General features: G+C 36.4%; 1 non-coding gene across 1 annotated transcript; it reads left to right on the top strand.

The window, feature by feature from the left end:
• The first annotated feature begins 6,817 nt into the window (after positions 1–6,817).
• On the top strand, positions 6,818–6,925 carry LOC112739282 (small nucleolar RNA R71). The gene has a single exon (XR_003170215.1). It is a non-coding gene; the product is annotated as a small nucleolar RNA R71 (small nucleolar RNA).
• The last annotated feature ends 17,676 nt before the right edge of the window (positions 6,926–24,601 follow it).

Raw genomic sequence — 24,601 nt, forward strand, 5'->3', positions numbered from 1 at the left:
TTCAAAATTGATTGAAAGTTGTTTAGAATTAAATTTTATTGAAAACTCTTTGAATTGATATAAAGTTTGTAAAATTTGGAATTTTGTAGAGGAAGTTATGATCATTCAAAGATTGGTGTAAAAATCTGAAATTCTGCAAAGTTATAGAATTTTGTAATTTCTGGTATGTGCGCACGCACAGCCCTGTGCATAGTCACACCCCTGCAAAATTTTAAACCTGTGCGCAAGCACAGACCTGTGCGTACGCACAGGCAAGGAAAGGCGTGCTGTTTGCAGCGTTAGCACAGCTTGTGCGCGCACACACCAATGAGGATTTGCAACCTGTGCGTACGCACAGTGGTGCACGAAATTGTGATCATCAATGGTGCCAACAACTTGATACGCACAATTGTAATCTCAACTCTTTATCACAACTCCGCACAACTAACCAGCAAGTGCACTGGGTCGTCCAAGTAATAAACCTTACGTGAGTAAGGGTCGATCCCACGGAGACTGTCGACTTGAAGCAAGCTATGGTCACCTTGTAAATCTCAGTCAGGCGAATTCAAATGGTTATGGAGAATTGATAATTAAAATATGAATAAAACATAAAATAAAGATAGAGATACTTATATAATTCATTGGTAGGAATTTCAGATAAGTGTATGAAGATGCTTTGTTCCTTCTGAACCTCTGCTTTCCTATTGCCTTCTTCCAATCATTCATACTCCTTTCCATTGCAAGCTTTATGTTGGGCATCACCATTGTCAATGGCTACTTCCCGTTCTCTCAGTGAAAATGTTCCAAATGCGCTGTCACCGCACGGCTAATCATCTGTCGGTTCTCGATCATGTTGGAATAGGATCCATTGATCCTTTTGCGTCTGTCACACGCCCAACACTCGCGAGTTTGAAGCTCGTCACAGTCATCCCTTCCCAAATCCTACTCGGAATACCATAGACAAGGTTTAGACTTTCCGGATCTCAGGAATGGCCGCCAATAATTCTAGCCTATACCACGAAGGTTCTAATCTTAGATTAGAAACCCAAGAGATACACATTCAAGCTTGATTGCATGTAGAACGGAAGTGGTTGTCAGGCACGCGTTCATAGGTGAGAATGGTGATGAGTGTCACGGATCATCACATTCATCATGTTAAAGAATGAATGGATATCTTAGAACAGAAATAGGCTTGAGTTGAATAGAAAAACAATAGTACTTTGCATTAATTCATGAGGAACAGCAGAGCTCCACACCTTAATCTATGGTGTGTAGAAACTCCACCGTTGAAAATACAAAAGTGATAATAGTCTAAGCATGGCCGAATGGCCAGCCTCAAAGGTCTAAGGACGAAACGTCCAAAGATTGATGAAAATACAATAGCAAAAGGTCCTATTTATAGAAAACTAGTAACCTAGGGTTTACAAAAATGAGTAAATGATGCAGAAATCTTCTTCCGGGCCCACTTGGTGTGTGCTTGGGCTGAGCATTGAAGCTTTCATGTGTAGAGACTTTTCTTGGAGTTAAACGCCAGCTTTTGTGCCAGTTTGGGCGTTTAACTCCAGCTTTTATGCCAGTTCTGGCGTTTTGACACCAGAATTTCTATGCTGACTTGGAACGCCAGTTTGGGCCATCAAATCTCGAGCAAATTATAAACTATTATATATTGTTGGAAAGCCCAAGATGTCTAATTTCCAACGCAATTGAGAGAGCGCCAATTGGACTTCTGTATCTCCAGAAAATCCACTTCGAGTGCATAGAGGTCAGAATCCAACAACATCTGCAGTCCTTTTTCAGCCTCTGAATCAGATTTTTGCTCAAATCCCTCAATTTCAGCCAGAAAATACCTGGAATCATAGAAAAACACACAAACTCATAGTAAAGTCTAGAAATATGATTTTTATTTAAAAACTAATAAAAACATAATAAAAACTAACTAAAATATACTAAAAACAATGCCAAAAAGCGTATAAATTATCCGCTCATCACAACACCAAACCTAAATTGTTGCTTATCCCCAAGCAACTGAAAATCAAATAGGATAAAAAAAAGAAGAGAATATACAATGAATTTCAAAAACATCTATGAAGATCAGTCTTAATTAGATGAGCGGGGCTTTTAGCTTTTTGCTTCTGAACAGTTTTGGCATCTCACTTTTATCCCTTGAAGTTCAGAATGATTGGCATCTATAGGAACTCAGAATTCAGATAGTGTTATTGATTCTCCTAGTTCAGTATGTTGATTCTTGAACACAGCTACTTTATGAGTCTTGGCCGTGACCCTAAGCATTTTGTTTTCCAGTATTACCACCGGATACATAAATGCCACAGACACATAACTGGGTGAACCTTTTCAGATTGTGACTCAGCTTTGCTAGAGTCCCCAATTAGAGGTGTCCAGAGCTCTTAAGCACACTCTTTTTGCTTTGGACCACGACTTTAACCGCTCAGTCTCAAGTTTTCACTTGACACCTTCACGCCACAAGCACATGGTTAGGGACAGCTTGGTTTAGCCACTTAGGCCAAGATTTTATTCCTGTGGGCCCTCCTATCCACTGATGCTCAAAGCCTTGGATCCTTTTTATTTTACCCTTGCCTTTTGGTTTAAAGGGCTATTGGCTTTTTCTGCTTGCTTTTTCTTTTTCTTTATTTCTCTCTTTTTTTTAATTTTTTTCTGCAAGCTTTTCACTGCTTTTTCTTGCTTCAAGAATCATTTTTATGATTTTTCAGATTATCAAATAACATTTCTCCTTTTTCATCATTCTTTCAAGAGCCAACAATTTTAACATTCATGAACAACAAATTAAAAAATATGCACTATTCAAGCATTCATTCAGAAAGATAAAAGTATTGCCACCACATTAAAATAACTAAACTGTTTTAAAATTCGAAATTCATGCACTTCTTTTTCTTTTTCAATTAAAAACATTTTTCATTTAAGAAAGGTGATGGATTCATATTCATAGCTTTAAGGCATAGACACTTAGACACTAGTGATCATGTAATAAAGACACAAATATAAATAAACATAAAGCATAAAAATTTGAAAAACAAAAAATAAAGAACAAGGAAATTAAAGAACAGGTCCACCTTAGTGATGGTGGCTTGTTCTTCCTCTTGAAGATCTTATGGAGTGCTTGAGCTCCTCAATATTTCTTTCTTGCCTTTGTTGCTCCTCTCTCATAACTCTTTGGTCTTCTCTAATTTCATGGAGGAGGATAGAATGCTCTTGGTGCTCCATCCTTAGTTGTCCCATGTTGGAACTTAATTCTCCCACGGAGGTGTTGATTTGCTCCCAATAGTTTTATGGAGGAAAATGCATCCCTTGAGGTATCTCAGGAATTTCATGATGAGGAATTTTCTTATGCTTTTATCCATGAGTGGGATCTCTTGTTTGCTCTATCCTTTTTTTAGTGATGGGCTTGCCCTCATCAATGAGGATGTCTTCCTCTATGTCAATTCCAGCTGAATTGCAAAGGTGACAAATAAGATGAGGGAAGGCTAACCTTGACAAAGTAGAGGACTTGTCCGCCACCTTGTAGAGTTCTAGGGATATAACCTCATGAACTTCTATTTCCTCTCCAATCATGATGCTATGGATCATGATAGCCCAGTCTATAGTAACTTCAGACCGGTTGCTAGTGGGAATGATTGAGTGTTGGATGAACTCCAACCATCCCCTAGCCACGGGCTTGAGGTCATGCCTTCTTAGTTGAACCGGCTTTCCTCTTGAATCTTTCTTCCATTAAGCACCCTCTTCACAAATGTCTATGAGGACTTGGTCCAACCTTTGATCAAAGTTGACCTTTCTAATGTAGGGGTGTGCATCTCCTTGCATCATTGGCAAGTTGAATGCCAACCTTACATTTTTCGGACTGAAATCTAAGTATTTTCCCCGAACCATTGTAAGCCAATTCTTTGGGTCCGGGTTCACACTTTGATCATGGTTCTTGGTGATCCATGCATTGGCATAGAACTCTTGAACCATTAAGATCCCGACTTGTTGAATGGGGTTGGTGAGAATTTCCCAACCTCTTCTTCGAATCTCATATCGGATCTTCGGATATTCACCCTTTTTGAGCTTGAAAGGGACCTCGGGGATCACTTTCTTCTTGGCCACAACTTCATAGAAGTGGTCTTGATGCACTTTTGAGATGAATCTCTCCATCTCCCATGACTCGGAGGTGGAAGCTTTTGCCTTCCCTTTTCTCTTTCTAGAGGTTTCTCCGGCCTTAGGTGCCATAAATGGTTATGGAAAAATAAAAAGCAACGCTTTTACCATACCAAACTTAGAAGGTTTGCTCGTCCTCGAGAAAAAGAAGAAATAAGACAGTAGAGGAAGAAGAAATAGAGGAGATGGAGCGGGGTTAGTGTTTCGGCCAAGGGGGAGAAGTAGTGTTTTAAGATGTGTGAAAATGAAGGAGTGAAGATGGGTTTATATAGGAGTGGGGAGAGGGTTTGGGTTCGGCCATGTATGGGTGGGTTTGGGAGGGAAAGTGGTTTGAATTTGAATGGTGAGGTAGGTGGGGTTTATGATGGATGGATGTGGATTGGTGAAGGGTTTATGGAGAAGAGGGGAGGATTTGATAGGTGAGGGATTTTTGGGGAAGAGGTATTGAGGTGATTGGTGAAGGGTATTTGGGAAAGAGTATTATGAAAAGGTGTGAAGAAGAGAGAGAGTGTGTTGAGGTTGGTGGGGATCCTGTGGGGTCCACAGATCCTGAGGTGTCAAGGATTTCTCATCCCTGCACCAATTAGGCATGCAAAACGCCCCTTGCTGCCAATTCTGGTGTTAAACGCCAGGTTGCTGCCCATTTCTGGCGTTTAACGCCAGCTTCTTGCCCTTTTTCTAGCGTTAAACGCCAGTCTAGTGCCCATTTCTGGTGTTAAACGCCCAGAATGGTGCCAGACTGGGCGTTTAACGCCCATTCTGCTGCCTTTACTGGCGTTTAAATGCCAGTAGGCTTCTCCTCCAAGGTGTGCTATTTTTTATTCTGTTTTTCAGTTTGTTTTTGCTTTTTCAATTATTTTTGTGACTTCACATGATCATCTACCTATAGAAAACATAAAATAACAATGGAAAATAGAAATTTAACATAGATAAGTAAAATTGGGTGCCTCCCAACAAGCGCTTCTTTGATGTCAGTAGCTTGACAGTGGGCTCTCATGGAGCCTCACAGATACTCAGAGCATGATGATGGCCTCTTAACACCAAACTTAGAGTTTGGTTGTGGCCTCCCATCACCAAACTTAGAGTTTGAATGTGGGGGTTTTGTTTGACTCTGTATTGAGAGAAGCTTTTCGTGCTTCCTCTCCATTGTTACAGAGGGAGATCCTTGAGCTTTAAACACAAGGGAGTCCTCATTCACTTGAAGGACCAATTCTCCTCTATCAACATCAATCACAACTCTTACTGTGGCTAGGAAGGGTCTGCCAAGGATTATGGATTCATCCATACACTTCCTAGTATCTAGGATTATGAAATTATAGGGATGTAGTGGTCTTCAACCTTTACCAATACATCCTCTACAAAGTCCATAAGCTTATTTTCTTGAATTGTCTGACATCTCTAGTAAGATTCTTGCAGCTTGTACCTCAAGGATTCCTAGCTTCTCCATTACAGAGAGAGGCATGAGGTTTATGCTTGACCCTAGGTCACACAGAGCCTTCTCAAAGGTCATGATGCCTATGGTACAAGGTATTGAGAACTTTTCAGGATCTTGTCTCTTCAGAGGTAATTTCTGCCTAGTCAAGTCATCCAGTTCTTTGGTGAGAAAGGGGGGTTCATCCTCCCAGGTCTCATTACCAAATAGCTTGGCATTTAGCTTCATGATTGCTCCAAGGTACTTAACAACTTGTTCTTCAGTAACAACTTCATCCTCTTCAGAGGAAGAATATTCATCAGAGCTCATGAATGGCAAAAGTAAATTCAATGGAATCTCTATGGTCTCAGTGTGAGCCTCAGATTCCCATGGTTCCTCATTAGGGAACTCCTTGGAGGTCAGTGGACGTCCATTGAGGTCTTCCTCAGTGGAGATCACCGCCTCTTCCTCCTCTCCAGGTTCGGCCGTGTGGGTCATGTTGATGGCCTTGCACTCTCATTTTGGATTCTCTTTTGTATTGCTTGGAAGAGTACTAGGAGGGAGTTTAGTAACTTTCTTGCTCAACTGACCCACTTGTGCCTCCAAATTTCTAATGGAGGATATTGTTTCAGTCATGAAACTTTGAGTGGTTTTAATTAGATCAGAGACTACAATTGCTAAGTCAGAGTGGCTCTGCTTAGAATTCTCTGTCTGTTGCTGAGAAGATGATGGAAAAGGCTTGCTATTGCTAAACCTATTTCTTCCACCATTATTGTTGTTGAAGCCTTGTTGAGGCCTCTGTTGATCCTTCCATGAGAGATTTGGATGATTTCTCCATGAAGGATTATAGGTATTTCCATAGGGTTCTCCCATGTAATTTACCTCTTCCATTGTTGGGTTCTCAGGATCATAAGCTTCTTCTTCAGATGAAGCTTCTTTGGTATTGCCTGTTGTTGCTTGCATTCCAGATAGACTTTGAGAAATCATATTGACTTGTTGAGTCAATATTTTGTTCTGAGCCAATATGGCATTCAGAGTATCAATCTCAATAACTCCTTTCTTCTGATTTGTCCCATTATTCATAGGATTCCTTTCAGAAGTGTACATGAATTGGTTATTTGCAACCATTTCAATGAGTTCTTGAGCTTCTGCATACGTCTTCTTCAGATGAAGAGATCCTCCAGCAGAGCTATCCAATGACATCTTGGACAGTTCAGATAGACCATCATAGAAGATACCTATGATGCTCCATTCTGAAAGCATGTTAGAAGGACACCTTCTGATCAATTGTTTGTATCTTTCCCAAGCTTCATAAAGGGATTCACCTTCCTTCTGTCTGAAGATTTGGACTTCCACTCTAAGCTTGCTCAATTTTTGAGGTGGGAAGAATTTTTCCAAGAAGGAATTGACTAGCTTTTCCCAAGAGTTCAGGCTTTCTTTAGGTTGTGAATCCAACCATATTCTAGCTCTGTCTCTTATAGCAAAGGGAAAAAGCATAAGCTTGTAGACTTCGGGATCAACCCCATTGGTCTTGACAGTGTCACAGATTTGCAAGAATTCAGCTAAGAACTGATGAGGATCTTCCAATGGAAGTCCATGAAACTTGTAATTCTGTTGCATCAGAGAAACTACTTGAGGCTTAAGCTCAAAGTTGTTTGCTCCAATGGCAGGGATTGAGATGCTTCTCCCATAGAAGTCAGGAGTAGGTGCAGTAAAGTCACCAAGCACCTTCCTTGCATTGTTGGCATTGTTGTTGTTTTTTGCTGCCATGTCTTCTTCTTGTTTGAAAAGTTCTGTTAGGTCCTCTATAGAGAGTTGTACTTTAGCTTTTCTTAGCTTTCTCTTCAACGTCCTTTCAGGTTCAGGATCAGCTTCAACAAGAATGCCCTTGTCCTTGCTCCTGCTCATATGAAAATAGAGGAGAAGAAAATATGGAATCCTCTATGTCACAGTATAGAGATTCCTTGAGGTGTCAGAGGAAAAGAAGAATAGAAGGAGAAGGTAGAAAAGAGAGAATTCAAACTTATCAAGAGGAATAGAGTTCGAATTGTACATTGAGGAGCAATGTTAGTCCATAAATAGAAAGATGTGAGAAGAGGGGAAGAATTTTCGAAAATAAAGTAAAAAGATTTTGAAATACTTAAAAGAAATTTTTAAAATTTGGTAAATAATTTTCGAAAACTAAGATTGGGAAAGAAATTAAGTGATTTTTGAAAAAGATTTTGAAATTAGAAATAAAAAAGATATGACTGAAAATTAATTTTGAAAAAGATGTGATTGAAAAGATATGATTGAGAAGATATGATTGAGAATCAAATTAAAAAGAGAAAGTTTTTTTAAAATTAAAGTTGATTACTTGACCAACAAGAAATTAAAAGATATGATTCTAGAATTAAAACTTTTGATCCTTTCTTAATAGGCAAGTAATAACTTGAAAATTTTGAATCAAATTACTAATTGTAGCAAGGATTTTCGAAAATAATAATAATTAAAAAAATGGAAAGAAATTGTTTTTGAAAAGATATGATTTGAAAAAAAATTTGATTTTGAAAAATTATGAAAATTTGAAAAAGATTTGAATTAAAAACAAAATCTTCCCTCTAGTGTCCTCCTGGCGTTAAACGCCTAGAATGGCATCCATTCTGGCGTTTAATGCCCAAAATGCTACATTTTGGGCGTTTAACGCCCAGCCAGGTACCCTGGCTAGCGTTTAAACGCCAGTTTTCCTTCTTCACTGGGCGTTTTGAACGCCCAGCTTTTTCTGTGTGATTCCTCTGCTGAATGTTTTGAATCTTCAATTCTCTGTGTTATTGACTTGAAAATACACAATTTTGAAAATTTTTTTTGAAGTTTTAATGATGAGACACAATAATAGAAAGGATGCAACTAAGATCAAATAAACAATGCATGAAAGACACCAAACTTAGAAGTTTGTATACTAAGGACCATAACAAATTGAAAATGCATATGAGAAACAACAAAAGACACAAAATAAGAGAAATTAAAGATCAGAGCTATGGAATTATCAAGAACAGCTTGAAGATCAATGAAGAACATATTACATATATTCGAAAAAATGCAAGAAGAAGAAAGACATGCAATTGACACCAAACTTAAAATAAACACTAAACTCAAACAAGAAACACAAAAGTTTTTTGGTTTTTATGATTTTATAAATTTTTTTTTGTATTTTTTTTCAAAAATTATATGGAAAAGAAAATAAAGAGATTCAAAATTTTTAATGAGAATTCCAGAAATCATTGCAATGTTAGTCTAAAACTCCGGTCCAGGAATTAGACATGGCTTACTAGCCAGCCAAGCTTTCAGTGAAAGCTTCGGTCCAAAACACTAGACATGGCCAATGGCCAGCCAAGCTTTAGCAGATCATTACTTTCAACAGCAAAATTGATAGAAATCAACAAGCTTTTGTGATGATAAGTTGAAACCTCGGTCCAAAAGATTAGACATGGCTTCACAGCCAGCCAGACTTCAACAGATCATCATGAAACTCTAGAATTCATTCTTAAAAACTCTGAAGAACAGAATAGAAAATTTTTTTTTGTATTTTTGAAAATTTTTTTCGAAATTAAAAAGTAAAAAGCTTAAACATAAAATAAAATTACCTAATCTAAGCAACAAGATGAACCGTCAGTTGTCCAAATTCGAATAATCCCCGGCAATGGCGCCAAAAACTTGGTGCACGAAATTGTGATCATCAATGGCGCCAATGTAACACCCTCACTATCAGAAGTCACGCTTCCGGCTGCGCTACTCTGATAGCAAGAAGTATTACGACTACTTTACATATTAAATACTAAAATAGGAGCCTAAGACTCGACACTGTATCGCTAATTTCTTTGAACATCGGAAGTAAATGCTTTATCTTAAAAAAAACAAACAAGCAGGCATAGATTCATATACAAGACTCTTTACATAATAACTCAATATATTATACATATAAAACATACAGTTCCTATCCCTCTTACAACTTGTAATAACAAAGACGAGGTAAGAAAATAATCTAAATAACACAACAGCATATAAACCAAACGCAGTATAACTCTTCTTAATACTTCTTCATCCAGTTCCTGAAAAGGTAAAGCTGTAGGGGGTGAGAACCTAACCACACGGTCTCACCATGGAATTTCAAAGTTGTCATAAGAAGATATTTAATAAGAAAACTGTTCTCAAGCTCAGTGATTATCATTGCTTTATGAATCTTTTAAAACCCATAGGAAATCGTTCAAAAACTTTTTCAAAGAAATAATGTTTGATCTTCAGAAATTCAAAACATTTTCTTTCTTATAAGAAAATCTCAATCAGAAACCAACCACGCAATCAAACAACACAGTCATCAATTCAGCACCAAAGTTTATTCTCAAATGTAGCACGCCAGGACAAACACAAGCAAGACAGACAAGGAAAGCACAAGTAGGTAGCAGTTACAGCAAATAGTTCAAGTAACAGTTAAGAACAGTTTAGCAATTAGGCAAACTAAAACAAGTTCAAACCCAAGCAAAACATACAAATGCATATGATGCATGCCTGTCCTATGGCTGATGAGGCTCATCTGTCGGTTATCCAGCCAACCCGACAAGTCTGAATTGTCCTTAGACCGTCCCCCGACGTGCATCCCCAAGAGTCTATGCATAGCTTTTTCTCAAATAATCAATATTTCTCAATGGGGGTAACATTCCCGGGAATTTATATAGTGCCCGGTCACACTTACGTCGTAGGGTCAACAGAGTATCGAGTTTTCAACCTGGTACACATGGTGGCAAGCCACGGCACTTAATCCAGGGAACCTCGTATCTCATATATTTCAAATTCATAAGCCATATAAATAATTCATTCATCATTCATCAATATCTAAGCCATTTTCAATATCATAATCATTCGTCAATCCATATCCCATTTCCAAATTCATTCAAAAATCATATTTCAAAATCAATCCTCATCATCCTTCTTTCCGTTTCGTTCACTAACAATTCTCAATCCAAAACATAACTTTTTTCTTTGATAAGTGAAGTAATCTTAAATCATATAATGCTTAAAATTAAACCTTTTAAAATAACTACTTCAAATGAAACTTCTAATTTTATAAAATTTCGGCAGCATCTCCTCTAACTCGGATTCTGCCACCCTTTTCGGGTCCCATCCAAATATTTCTCAAACCTTTTCCAAACCTCAATCATTTTCCAAGATTCAGCTAGTTCCAATATCAAATTATTTTCAAAGCGAATCAGTGCCCATAATAAATCTCTTTTTAAAATCGAACCAGCTCAAATACTAAATCATTTATAAAGTCACTAACTCAAAATTAAACCATTTCCAAAGCCAATTCCTTTACATCATCAAAATAGCTTCAAAACCAAGAAAAGCCATTTTTCATAATAGTCAACTAAATAACCTTTCAAACTAATTTCTTTTCAGCAATCCCAAACTACTCAAGCAATCAGTCATTCAGTCCAGCAAACAACCACATTTAGAAGACAATTATAATCACAGGCATATGTTCTCTCACACTAATATCTATTTATCACAACTCTGTAATATAAATTAGATTTTAAGAAAAATCCCTACCTTGACTCGTTCGAAACCATAACTTAAAACGCGTCAACGAAACCATTTCTCTTAACCCGAAACCAACAGCAACCACAAACTCAGTCCCTGATCACTTTCGCAGCACTCACAGCAACTTAAGAGCGACATGCGACGCTCAAAACACGACCCTACGTTACCAAAACCTCACAGTTTATAACCAAATATAACAGAATACTAACACGGGTTTCCAAAACATAAATACTTACCGAACTAATAAAAAGAAACAGCGGCGGTCGCTGAACCGGTTTGGCGGTAGCTCCGGCAGCCACCTCGAACGGCAGCGACGACCAGAACTCCAGCAACGGCGATTGAAACAAACATACAGCGATGATTAAGCTCCCGAAAATTCAAAGGAAACGAAAACCAACTTAAAACCTTACTGGCAGCAGATCTCAGTGGTGGCAGAGGTGTTCTCCGACGGCAGGACTCGGACAGAAGCTCCGGCAGCGGCAGATCTGGCGGCGACGGCTTCTCAACGGCAACACACCCCACGACGGAAACTCCCGCGCAGCGTCTCTCTCTCTCTCTCTTTCTCTCTCTCTCGTGAACGGCGGCGACGGCGACTCCTCGGTCCTGGTCTTCCTTGCGACGGCGATGAGTGGCGCGGTGGCAGCGGCGGTTCGCGATGGTGGCGACGAGCTGGAGCACAACGGCAGCGGCTATAGACGACAGCAAGCTCGATGACAACAGCGGCCTCTTCTCCTTCTTAGCTCGGTCCGGCAGCTCGGTGGCGGTGGCTATGGCAAGACGCGTCAGCGGCGGTCGTCTCCCTCCCTTCCTTCTTCTCCGTTCAGCCCTCTTTTCTCTCTTTCCTTTCTTTTCTCTCTGTCTCAGTATGTGTGGGTTTGTGTGTGTTACAAATGTGAAGGGATTAGGAGGGTGAGGGGGTAATGGCGGCTGCTGAAGGAAACATGGGAGGTATGGGTATGTCTGTATGTATGTGGCTGGATGGAATAATAATAATAATAATAATAATAATAATAATAATAATAATAATAATAATAATAATGATTAAGTCAATGGTGCAAGAAGGTTATTAATGAAGTCTGTTTCGAAAGCTACACATGATTTCTAATAAAAATTATGATATAATGTATAAATTTAAAATCTAATTTAATTCTTTAAAATTATTTTAAAAAAATATTATTTATTTTTCAATTTGCTAATTGGATTTTAATTAAGTATTCTAATTTAAAATTAAAGATAATTAGTTTTCTTTGTTTATAAAATTAAAGTATTAAATTCTAAAATCTCAATTATTTAACTAAATCGTATAAAATTCTTATTCTTTTACAACTGTTAAGCTCTATAATTTAAATATAGAAAATTATTCAATAATTATAAAATTAAGTAAAATTTCTAATTTAATTGTCAAAACTTGATTTAATTACTTCTAATAAAATAATTTTCTAAAAATAAAATATTTAATGAATAAATAAATTAAAATTAACTCATAATAATATTTTTTCCGAAAATTATGGGTCTTACAGCCAACAACTTACTACACACAATTGTAATCTCAGCTCTTTGTCACAACTCCGCACAACTAACCAGCAAGTGCACTGGGTCGTCCAAGTAATAAACCTTACGTGTGTAAGGGTCGATCCCACGGAGACTGTCGGCTTGAAGCAAGCTATGGTCACCTTGTAAATCTCAATCAGGTGGATTCAAATGGTTATGGAAAATTGATAATTAAAATATGAATAAAACATAAAATAAAGATAGAGATACTTATGTAATTCATTGGTAGGAATTTCATATAACTGTATGAAGATGCTTTGTTCCTTCTGAACCTCTGCTTTCTTATTGCCTTCTTCCAATCATTCATACTCCTTTCCATGGCAAGCTTTATGTTGGGCATCACTGTTGTCAATGGCTACTTCCCGTTCTCTCAGTGAAAATGTTCCAAATACGCTGTCACTGCACGGCTAATCATCTGTCGGTTCTCGATCATGTTGGAATAGGATCCATTGATCCTTTTGCGTCTGTCACACGCCCAACACTCGCGAGTTTGAAGCTCGTCACAGTCATCCCTTCCCAGATCCTACTCGGAATACCATAGACAAGGTTTAGACTTTCCAGATCTTAGGAATGGCCGCCAATAATTCTAGCCTATACCACGAAGGTTCTAATCTTAGATTAGAAACCCAAGAGATACACATTCAAGCTTGATTGCATGTAGAACGGAAGTGGTTGTCAGGCATGCGTTCATAGGTGAGAATGGTGATGAGTGTCACGGATCATCACATTCATCATGTTGAAGAACGAATGAATATCTTAGAACAGAAATAGGCTTGAGTTGAATAGAAAAACAATAGTACTTTGCATTAATTCATGAGGAACAGCAGAGCTCCACACCTTAATCTATGGTGTGTAGAAACTCCACCGTTGAAAATACAAAAGTGATAATAGTCTAAGCATGGCCGAATGGCCAGCTTCAAAGGTCTAAGGACTAAACGTCCAAAGATTGATGAAAATACAATTGCAAAAGGTTCTATTTACAGAAAACTAGTAACCTAGGGTTTACAGAAATGAGTAAATGATGCAGAAATCTTCTTCCGGGCCCACTTGGTGTGTGCTTGGGCTGAGCATTGATACTTTCACGTGTAGAGACTTTTCTTGGAGTTAAACGCCAGCTTTTGTGCCAGTTTAGGCGTTTAACTCCAGCTTTTATGCCAGTTCTAGCGTTTTGACACCAGAATTTCTATGCTGACTTGGAACGCCAGTTTGGGCCATCAAATCTCGGGCAAAGTATAAACTACTATATATTGCTGGAAAGCCCAGGATGTCTACTTTCTAACGCAATTGAGAGCGCGCTAATTGGGCTTCTGTAGCTCTATAAAATCCACTTCGAGTGCAGGGAGGTCAGAATCCAACAGCATCTGCAGTCCTTTTTTAGCCTCTGAATCAGATTTTTGCTCAGGTCCCTCAATTTCAGCCAGAAAATACCTAAAATCACAGAAAAACACACAAACTCATAGTAAATTCTAGAAATATGATTTTTATTTAAAAACTAATAAAAACATAATAAAAATAACTAAAATATACTAAAAACAATGTCAAAAAGCGTATAAATTATTCGCTCATCACACAGCCCTGTGCGCACGCACATGTTGGGAAGGTCAGTCTGTTGGGGGCGCTAGCATGGATTGTGCGAGTGAACATAATTGTATAATTTGGTACCTGTGCATACGCACACGTTTCAAAACCTCTCTTGGGCGTGCGCACGCACACCTCTGTGCGGACGCACACACCCTGTTCCTCAATTTTAAGTTTGTTTTCAACTATTTCACCTTCCCAACAAGATTTTAAGCTTCTAAGACACCATCTTAATACTTTTGGGCTTGATTTTGAGTATGAGAACGTGGGATATAACCTGAGAGTTTTAGCTGATATTATTATGAAAATTAGAGAATGGAGGCTTAGGTTTCTAGTGTACTAAGGATGGGTCTGGTGGAATGAGAAGGGAAAAAGATATATAAAAAGAGAAACTGATGATGGTTATTACAAGCTAGTTGGATGTTGAATGAAAGTGTGCCAGAAACTATATCCTTGGAATGTTGAGAATTTATAATTGAAAGTGGAATTAAGATAAGAAATGGTGATGTCTGGTGATAATTTGAGGTGAATGCGCTTGCTAGATGTGGAAAGTGTGCCAGGCACTATATCCTTGGAATGATTTATTGTTTTATTGTTTTGGTATGCCTAAGTTGAATTCATGTGATGGATATGAAGTTTAGGATTGCCTTTGGCATCCCGGGGTCTTATATCCTACATCACTGGGCACTGTTACCATAGTGAGAACCTCTAATTCTCATACCATATTTCTGTTGTGTTTTTCAGATGCAGGTCGCAACCCACCCCGGTGAGTTGCTTGGATGGTGACAGAAGCGGAGGATCCGGATACCTTTTGAGTCTTTTTTATTTATTTTGCTGTACATCCCTCACCTTTGTATTTTGTTTTAGCCTAGAGGCTTGTATTTGAGAGAACAAAACTTGTATAAGCTGTTTTTACTATCTGGTTTCATATATCTATATATAGCTAGCCGGCTTAAACTCTGCGAGCCGTGGCTAGATTCTTATGATACTATACTATTATATTTTGATATAATTGTATCTATTTCTTGTGCTTTAAGTAGTAGCTTCGTTAGTACGTTTTGCGCTTTTTAAAATCCTATTTTAGAGCTATATCCTTCACCGGGCTTCTAGATTATACTATTCTTTCTATATATTATATGTATGAGCTTAGAACTGTTGTAATCTCTGGTTAACCTTTGCTTTACGGTGCAAGGTAAAGCTTAGGTTAATCAGGGTGTTACATGTGTTGTTGCAATGGTCCTCCTTTTGTGATGTGTCATGTCTCCTCAATTTAGTTGCTTTGTTAATTAGGTTCTTAGGTGCATTATCTGCACCTTGCTGCATCTGGTAATGTTGTCTGAGCTTTTAAGCCTTACAAGTTATCTTATTTATTAAGTTATTTGCCAAAAAACTCTTTCCCCTTATCGCACATTCACATCATTCTCCAATCTTCCATTGAAAAGTATACTTATTAAACCCTTATAAATTTGTCAGGTCATGCAACAAATATTTTCCTATTGATTGTATATATGGAAACTCAATTTAGATATTAAAACTCTATTATAAGGATAACTAGGAATAGTCTTAATCACTTATTTCATTTCTTACTCAGATTGTATTTGCTTACATAAAAGGAATGAGATATTATTGACCAAAGAAAGCCAAATTGTTTCATCTTTACACATTGTTTGAGTATTCTAACAATATCATTTATACTCAGTAAATTCTTTAATGGGAGCATAGCTTATATTTTGACCAAGTGTTATGGTAATTAAGGGAAAAAAATCGTTGTTCTGGATGAGTAGAGTTCCGAATGATAACCCCACAAGAACGTGCAACATTTAGATTAAGTTAGGAATTACTCCACATGGTTTTTCTCAAGTTGTTTCAGTTACTAAAAATAGATGAGGGAACCCCTTCCATTGTGGATCACAAGTGCCACATCTCAAGTTAGGTTTCCATAAGAAGTAAGTTAATATCATGTTTTACACTGAAGAGTGTTTGCCAAGTTAAATAACTTTAAGATATCTTAACAATTTGGTGAAAACGGGTATCAGGAAAAGCAAAAAAGTGAATGGAGCTAAAATTATTTCTTGGTTGCCCAGCAATAGTCTAGCATGTTGAAGGTATTTTTATTGTCAACAAATAAAATATTTGGAATATCATCATGAAGACTAAGCAGAGGCTTGCATATGTAGAACTCTAACTTGAAATTAAGACTAAGTTGGCTCACAGGAAAAATTAAGTTTGGTATAAATAAATGCATAAATTACTTGTAGTAGAATAATACAATTAACTCAATTTTAAGTGCATAAATTTAAATCAAATTCGTAGAAACTCCACTATGGTTCTTGAATTATACAAGTATAAAAGTCCATTTTCCTTCTAGGAATAACAAGTTACACAACGCAGCATCGTCATTATAATAACGAGTGGTATGTATCATAATTAAGCCACATTAATCATATTAGTAAAGCTATGGTGGACTGTTTGACATATATTTCTATGTTAGGAACCATCGTAATTTCATGATATGCATACAAGCATCTATGAACAGATGCAAAATCTTCTACACAAGCTGTCAAATAAAAATCTATTTAGGAGCTAACATAAAACAATATCTTCCTTTCTTTGGATAGTTTATGTTGTTGTGTGGTGCCTCATGGAGCATCTTCGAAATTATGGAGTGACATCTATTGTGGTGAAAAGCTACCAAGTTTGCATATGGTTAGAGATCCTTAACTAAGTCCATCGGCATAGTGTAACCCATAATCTCAAGATTTTACAATACATTTAATCACTGTGGTTTAAATTTTAATTTAGATTTAACACATTGCAAAGCTAGCCTACTTGCATTTTGCAGCATGCTGGCTCAATTAATCACTGAGGCAACTCAATCGAGGGAGATTAGATCCCATTTTGTTAGCTTCCTTTGTAGCATGATAATTATAGAGATCATGATGTGAATATCCTGCAATCATATTTGGAAAATTCAATATCATTATCTGTTGTCATTTTTAGCAAGTCTCTTCAGCAATTTAATTTGGAAGTCTGCCATCGCATTACTAATGGTGAGCTTGCTTCGTTATATTAAAGGAACCAAATGGCAAAGGCAAATTATTTTAAAAGTTAGACTTAAATCATTGCAAACTAGGAGTTTTCATGAGTTAAACAAATCAAGGAGGGGACTAGAATGGAGAATACACACACCTGGGTAAACTTGATTTATTAGTCATGTCAGCATAATAGTGAATCTTCACCAGGATTATGTTTCCCCTACTTTGTAGCTTGATTTAATACTTGCTTTTATTGCACCGAAAGATGCCTTCCATATGCTAACATATGAGCTTCTTATTATTGTATCTAATTGACCTTAACTTACTCTCCAGGGATTTCGCCATTGCGAGCCTCAAGGTGAGCTTCAGCAGAAAAAACATTTGTCACCTATATATGCAAAGTCAATTGATCACTTCATTTTGAAGATGCCAAAATACTATTTACTTATTGATCATTAGAAGGTGACTAAGGGAGTTATTGGCCCACCATCTTTGGCTTGAGAAATTCTGACTTCCTTGCCAAAAGTGTCCGTTGAAGCTGTTCCCCTTTCAACTATGAGATCTTCTGAATTTGTGAACCTTGAATATTACTTATAAAAGACTAAGCAATATACTTCTCCTTCAATTTCTATTTAGTACGGAGGTGTAAATACAAATAAAAATAGTTATTGTCTCATTAATGATATACTCCTCTCTACACCTTTATAAATGAAGAGGAGTCCTCAGAGCATATGAACACAAGTCATACACTGAAAAAACACCTATCCCTAACCCCCATATCTTTCCCCTCCCATATATCTAACTTTTGTAATCCTCACATTTCAGACACAATGAGTGATATTTTTCCTGCCTCTATTCCCCTGCTCAAGCTCCCGAATAACATTTTGCTTGACATTTTCCACCCTATTGATGCCTCAACCATTTTAAAGGCTCACAGCACTTGTAGCTACTGGAGAGCCAAACTAAGCAGCTATGACTTTATGTCAAGAGTTTCTCAAAGGTGGAAACATCATGGCTGCTCACTGATGATGCATTTTTTCTATGCATCTGATGCGGAATTTATAACCACAAACTAACCGGCAAGCGCACCGAGTCGTACCAAGTAATACCTCAGGTGAGTGAGGGTCGATCCCATGAGGATTGATGGACTAAGCAACAATGGTTGATTAATTTACTTAGTTAGGCAAACAGAAAATAATGTTTGAGAGTTCAAAGACATTAAACAATAGAAAGAATATTAAGGAAAGGCAAGTAAATAAGTTGGGAATAAAGTATGGAGAAATAGTTAAGGCTTCAGAGTTATCAATTTTTCGGATTGACTTTTCTTATTAATTTATTTTAATCATGCAAGATTTAATTCATGGCAAACTATATGTGACTAGACCCTAATTCTTTAGACCTTTCTAGTCTCCTCTAAAATTCATCAACAGCCAATTCCTTGGTCAATTAATTCCAATTAGGGGGTGAAGTTTAATTCTAGTTTATTATGCCACAAAATTCCTAATTACCCAAATATAAAAGAATTATATGTCACGTATTCCGTTAAGTCCAGATAATTAGAAATTAGGAGAATATGTTTTCAAGCTGTTGTTCAAGCAAAGAGCTTTTCCAAGTTATACAAGAACTCAATTAGAAAGAGGGTCATACTTCCGTTCCACCCAAATTCATAAAATAAAGAACGAAAATAATTCTTGAAATAAAAATCAATACATGAATTAAAATAGAAAATAATATTATCAATCCATACAATAGATAGAGCTCCTAACCTTAACAGTGGAGGTTTAGTTGCTCATGGCAAAGAGAAAATAAGGATTCTGATAAAATGTATTTTGGTAGTTGGAATCGAATCCCCTTTGTGGAATAATTCCTTTCCCCTTTTATATCTAATCCTAATTAATTTAAAATCTATCTTCTAAAACTAAAATAATATATTTTTCTATTTTAAAATAAAAATAAAGTTTTAAATCAGAATTAATTAATCAGCGTTTTCTGCACTTTGCGTTTGTCACGCGTATGCGTCAGGTACGCACACGCGTTGCCATGGAAAGCTCCAAATCACGCGCACGGGTCAGGTACGCGCACGCGTCGCTCCTCGCTGTCATCTCCTTTAATTCTTGTGCTCCTTCCATTTGTGCAAGCTTCCTCTCCACCCTCTAAGCATTTCTGCCCTATATAGCCTTCTTCTCTTTTTCTGCAGAATCTCCATCAAATCCAACTAAATGCTACCTAAAATAAACAGAATTGCACAAGACTCAAAGTAGCATCCATAGTGGCTAAAAGATAATTAATTCTTGATTAAACTCAATAATTTAACTGCAAATTCATTAGGAAAAGATAGGAAAGATGCTCACGCATCACCATCCTCTTTGATGAACTCAATAGATTGGGTTATAAGTATGGATGCTTCAAGTGGTTACACTATGCTATTTCACTTTCTTTCTTTGCTGACATATGAAGGTTAGATCCACATTATTGGCATTGAAAATGGGATCCTCGGCATAAGATACAGTTCCATGGGCAAGAAGTCTTACTTGTTATATTGGAACCCTGTTAGTCAAAAATCCAAAATTCTCCAGGATCCTGTTTATATTTTTCAGCCTGACTTGGTGTATTTATATGCTTTCGTGTACTTTCCATACACTATGGATTATGCCATCCTTTATATTTTCAAACAGATTTCAGAAAGTCCATCATGCACACTTTTGATATATACAAGCTTCAGAAGAAACTGGAATGTGATCACAACATGTCCACCATATGTTGTAATCTTAGATGCTGTGTATGTTACACTTGATGGATCAATTTATTGGTTAACATGCTCAGTTGAGGATGTTGAAAGAAGATCCCTATATATCATGTACTTCTCCTTATTATCTAACACTTTTCAGCAAATATTCGTTCCTCAACAGGCTTTGGCTTAATGCTACATGCTCATGCTCTTGAACCAAAAGGTTTTCCTTGCCTCATCTACCCATGACAAGAAAGTATTCAACACTTCTATTTGGTATGTTACTATTACTGAGGAGGATGGAGCCAGCATGGACAAGGTTGTTCATGTATAATGGCGTTGCCCCTCTCTTTACTCCTACCATCTTTGTTGATGAAGATATAATACAAATAAAGGAGAGGCATTTTGAAAAAGATGGCGTAGATGATTCACACTTTTCACTTCTGCCGATATACTCCCATGGACAACACTTGAAGAACTTTTCACTGGGTAGAATATGAAGATAAAGTAAGGATTAGGTCACTGCATGTGTATTATGAGACATTATACCCAATTTGAAGTCAAGATCTGATAGTGCATTCAGTTTGAGGAAGGTTATATGGAGCCACATGGTATGGTAAGTCTGAATTACCTCTGTTATTTGTAATCAACTTAGTTTTAGGGTTAAGTATGGTGCATGTTTTGTATCCTATTTTTGGAGCCTGCTTTTACTGATTAATTCCATCTTCTATGTTGTTATCCTTAGTGGAAAAAGATATATGTTAAACCTTATTATGCAGTGTTTAGGTCATGCATCTCTGGTAGGCCATATCTACTAGAATATCATGTACTTTTATGCGTTGGTAGTTATAACTTATGTAATGGACTAATGTTTGCAACATGAACATGTGTACCAACATGATTTTCTTTTTTCTCTATGAATGATTATTGGTTGAGGTAAATTTCATTATACTCTATCATAATCAAGGAAGCTATACAGCAATTTTACAAGCCTCATATAAACTGAATCTATGCTTTTAGCCCGTGATCATATACTGCTCCATATGCATAAGCTATATATGAAATTGAGGAGAAATGACTATAGTTTAAAACAAAGTGTAACTCTACATAAGTTGTTAGCTTAGTTGCACATATTGTGGTTCTTATAGCTTACTGGCAAATAGGATATAATTTTATTGCATCCTTTTTATGATCAGTTTCTCATGCCATATATTACTGCCTTCTAGACCTTGTCTTTATGCCTGCATAATGTACTTGGATCTATGTCTCTCGAGTTTTCATAACACAATTGTTTTACCTTAACATTGAATAAAATAATTTTTTGAGGGAATAAGGTGTAACGATATACATTAATAAAATAATTTTTTGTGTAAATATTTCCCTTAAATGTGCGTATCTGAATTGCTCATAGCAAGCTTTGTCTATTGTTTGATCAGCATTTCATACTTACTTATACAAGAGCAAGTAAATGATAAAATACAGACATGTGAAAAAAATGACTCTTCTTAGTAGTCCCTTAAGTCATAAGTGATTACCTATAACACCAGTCTTAGTTGATTCTTTGGCTTATAGATTAGCCATGACTAACGTCTTCAATTTATAATTCAATTTTGTATCAGAAATGTCATTTAAAATTTTTAATCCTGTGAACTAAAATTTGGTGTCATGTTGTAAGAATAAAAATTAAAATATAATATTTAGTTCATTAAGTTGATACATAATTAAAATAGCACAATCGTCACATTTGAAGTTATACTCAATTTAAAACCAAAGGATGGCCATGAATAAATTTTTTTTGTTTTCCTGTATCATGATTAAATATCAACCTTATTCTCAACTACTTACTTATCAACTGCATGAGAAAGATATATATAGTTACAACTTGATGTTGTACCTAAAAAAGCAAAGTTGGGTTTAAACTAGAAAATTTGCATTACTTTTGTATTTGGTTCACATCACTTTAAATGTCAAATCAGAGTAGTATAACTGGCACACTAAGTTGTTAGCTTAGTCTCACATATTATGATTCTTATAGATTACTGGCAAATAGGATATAATTTTATTGCATCCCTTTTTCTGGTTAGTTTCTCATGACATGGTTTATTGCCCTCTAGACCTTGCCTTTATGCCTGCATAATGTACTTGGACCTATGTCCCTAAAATTTTCATAACACAATTGTTTTACTTTAACATTGAATAAAATAATTTTTTCAGGGAATGAAGTGTAATGATATACATTAATTGATGATAAAGTACCAAGGCCTAGAGGGCTTAGTGCAAATATTGCCCTCAAATGTGTGCTTCTAAAGAGGTACTCATTACATTAAGCATGATAGCGATAATAGATTGAATTTGATTGCTAAAGTAGTTTAACATCGAATTAATTGTGTTCTTTATTTATGTGTTGAGAGACAAAATAAACGTATCCGAACGGCTCATAGAAAACTTTGTCTATTCCTTTATCAGCATTTCATACTTACTTTTATAAGAGCAAGTAAATTATAAGATGCAGACATGTGGATAAAATTGACTCTTCGTAGTTGTGTCTTAAGTCATAAGTGATTAGCCATGACACCACTCTCAATTGATTCTTTGGCTTACAGATTAGCCATGACTAACGTTTTCAATTTATAATTCAATATTGTAGCAAAAATGTCATTTTAAATTTTTAATCTGAACAAAAATTTTATAACGTATCGTAGGAATAAAAATTAAAATATAATTTTTAGTTCATTAAGTTGATACATAATTAAAATGGCACAATTGTCACATTTAAAGTTAGATTCAATTTGAAACCAAAGGATGATCATAAATAGATTTTTTTGCCTTTCTGTAGCATGACTAAATATAAAGTTTATTCTCAACTACTATTGCTTACCAACTGCATGAAAAAGAAATATATAGTTACAAGTTGATGTTGTGCCTAAAGAAGCAAAGTTGGATTTAAACTAGGAAATTTGAATTATTTTTGTATTCGGTTCACATCACTTAAAATACCAAATTAGAGCAGTATAATTGGCACACTATGCATAGAAGCCTGAAAAGCTATGCCAGCACATTATCACTTTTCCTATGATTTGATGTCAATTAGTTCAACTTACAGCTTCCACAACTTTGCTCTGTGATAGGAAACCTTGTAAACAATTCCACATGTGAATGGGTTTAAAAAAAATCTAACGGAGTCAACTTGGCCCTCTATGGTCTATTTATACTTTGCTAAAATCGTACATCAAAGAGCAGGACCTCCCTTTGACGTCTCTTTATGCTTTTGTGTTACCTTCCTTTCCAACACAAACCATGTGTTCAACTCAAGTTTAAAAATGGAGCGTATAACTGGAATCGCTGATTCTTCTTCTAATTGTCTTCCAGAGGATGTACTCCTCTACATATTTGGAAAGGCTGATCCTTCCTGTATCTGCAGATGCAGGGCACTGAACACATTTTGGTGTTCTGCTTTAAAGGAATATAAATTCCTATTGCAGTACCACCTAAGTTATGCCCCTCTAAACAAACACTTATACTGCATATTTCGTTCCCCGAATGGAAAACTAATAATAATGCAATTCTAACTATTAATACTTCAACAAATTAGCTACCAGGTTGTCCCTCCCAACGGAGCTGGCAAAGTGTGATGATTTTACAATTGTGGGGTTCCTATTTTAGCAATATCTGCCTCACATTCAATAACGACTACCACAACAACAAGTTTCTCATATGGAATATCATCACACGTAGCATCCAGCAGTTACCTCAGCCACGCCTGTTTAAGGCGCCTACATCTGTCTCAGTTTTTGCTTTTGTTTACTATCCTTCCTGTAACGACCCACATTTTTTAAAATATAAGTATAAATAAGTTATAATTTATTTTATAAATTAGAGTTCCTTATTTTTAAAAATTATTATATTATAAGTAATTGAATTAATTTTAGAACTGTTTGAATTCAATCAAATTCATATTCTTATATATATTTTTGTTATGATGAAATATTTTACATAATTAAAACTATAATTCTAGTAATTTATAAGTAATAAAAATTATATGTATATTTTAATTTGAGTAATTGATATTTTTAATTTAAAATAGAGTTTAGTTAATAATATTATTATCGACTTTAACATCCGCCAATATGAGTAAATATCGGTACTCTTCAGGGAACTTAGCTTTGCTAACGCTTCATCATATATCTTTTCTCTTCATGTTGCTAACCCTAACACTAACCCTAACCCCAAATGCTAACCCTAACCCTATCCCTAACGTAACCCTAACCCTAACCCTAACCCTAAATGATAACCGTAACACTAACTCTAACCTTAACCCTAACCCTAACCCTAACACTAACCCTAACCCTAACCCTAACAATAACCCAAACCCTGACCCAAACCTTAACCCTAACCATAAATGCTAACCCTAACCTTAATCCTAACCTTAACCCTAACCCTAACCCTAACCTTAAATGCTATCCCTAACCCTAGCCGTAACCCTAACCCTAAATGTAATCCTAACCGTAACCGTAACCCTATTCCTAACCTTAACCCTAACCTTGACCCTAACCCTAAGCCTAACCGTAATGCTAA

Source organism: Arachis hypogaea, chromosome 13 (assembly GCF_003086295.3).
Source record: "Arachis hypogaea cultivar Tifrunner chromosome 13, arahy.Tifrunner.gnm2.J5K5, whole genome shotgun sequence".
NCBI classification, from domain to species: Eukaryota; Viridiplantae; Streptophyta; class Magnoliopsida; order Fabales; family Fabaceae; genus Arachis; species Arachis hypogaea.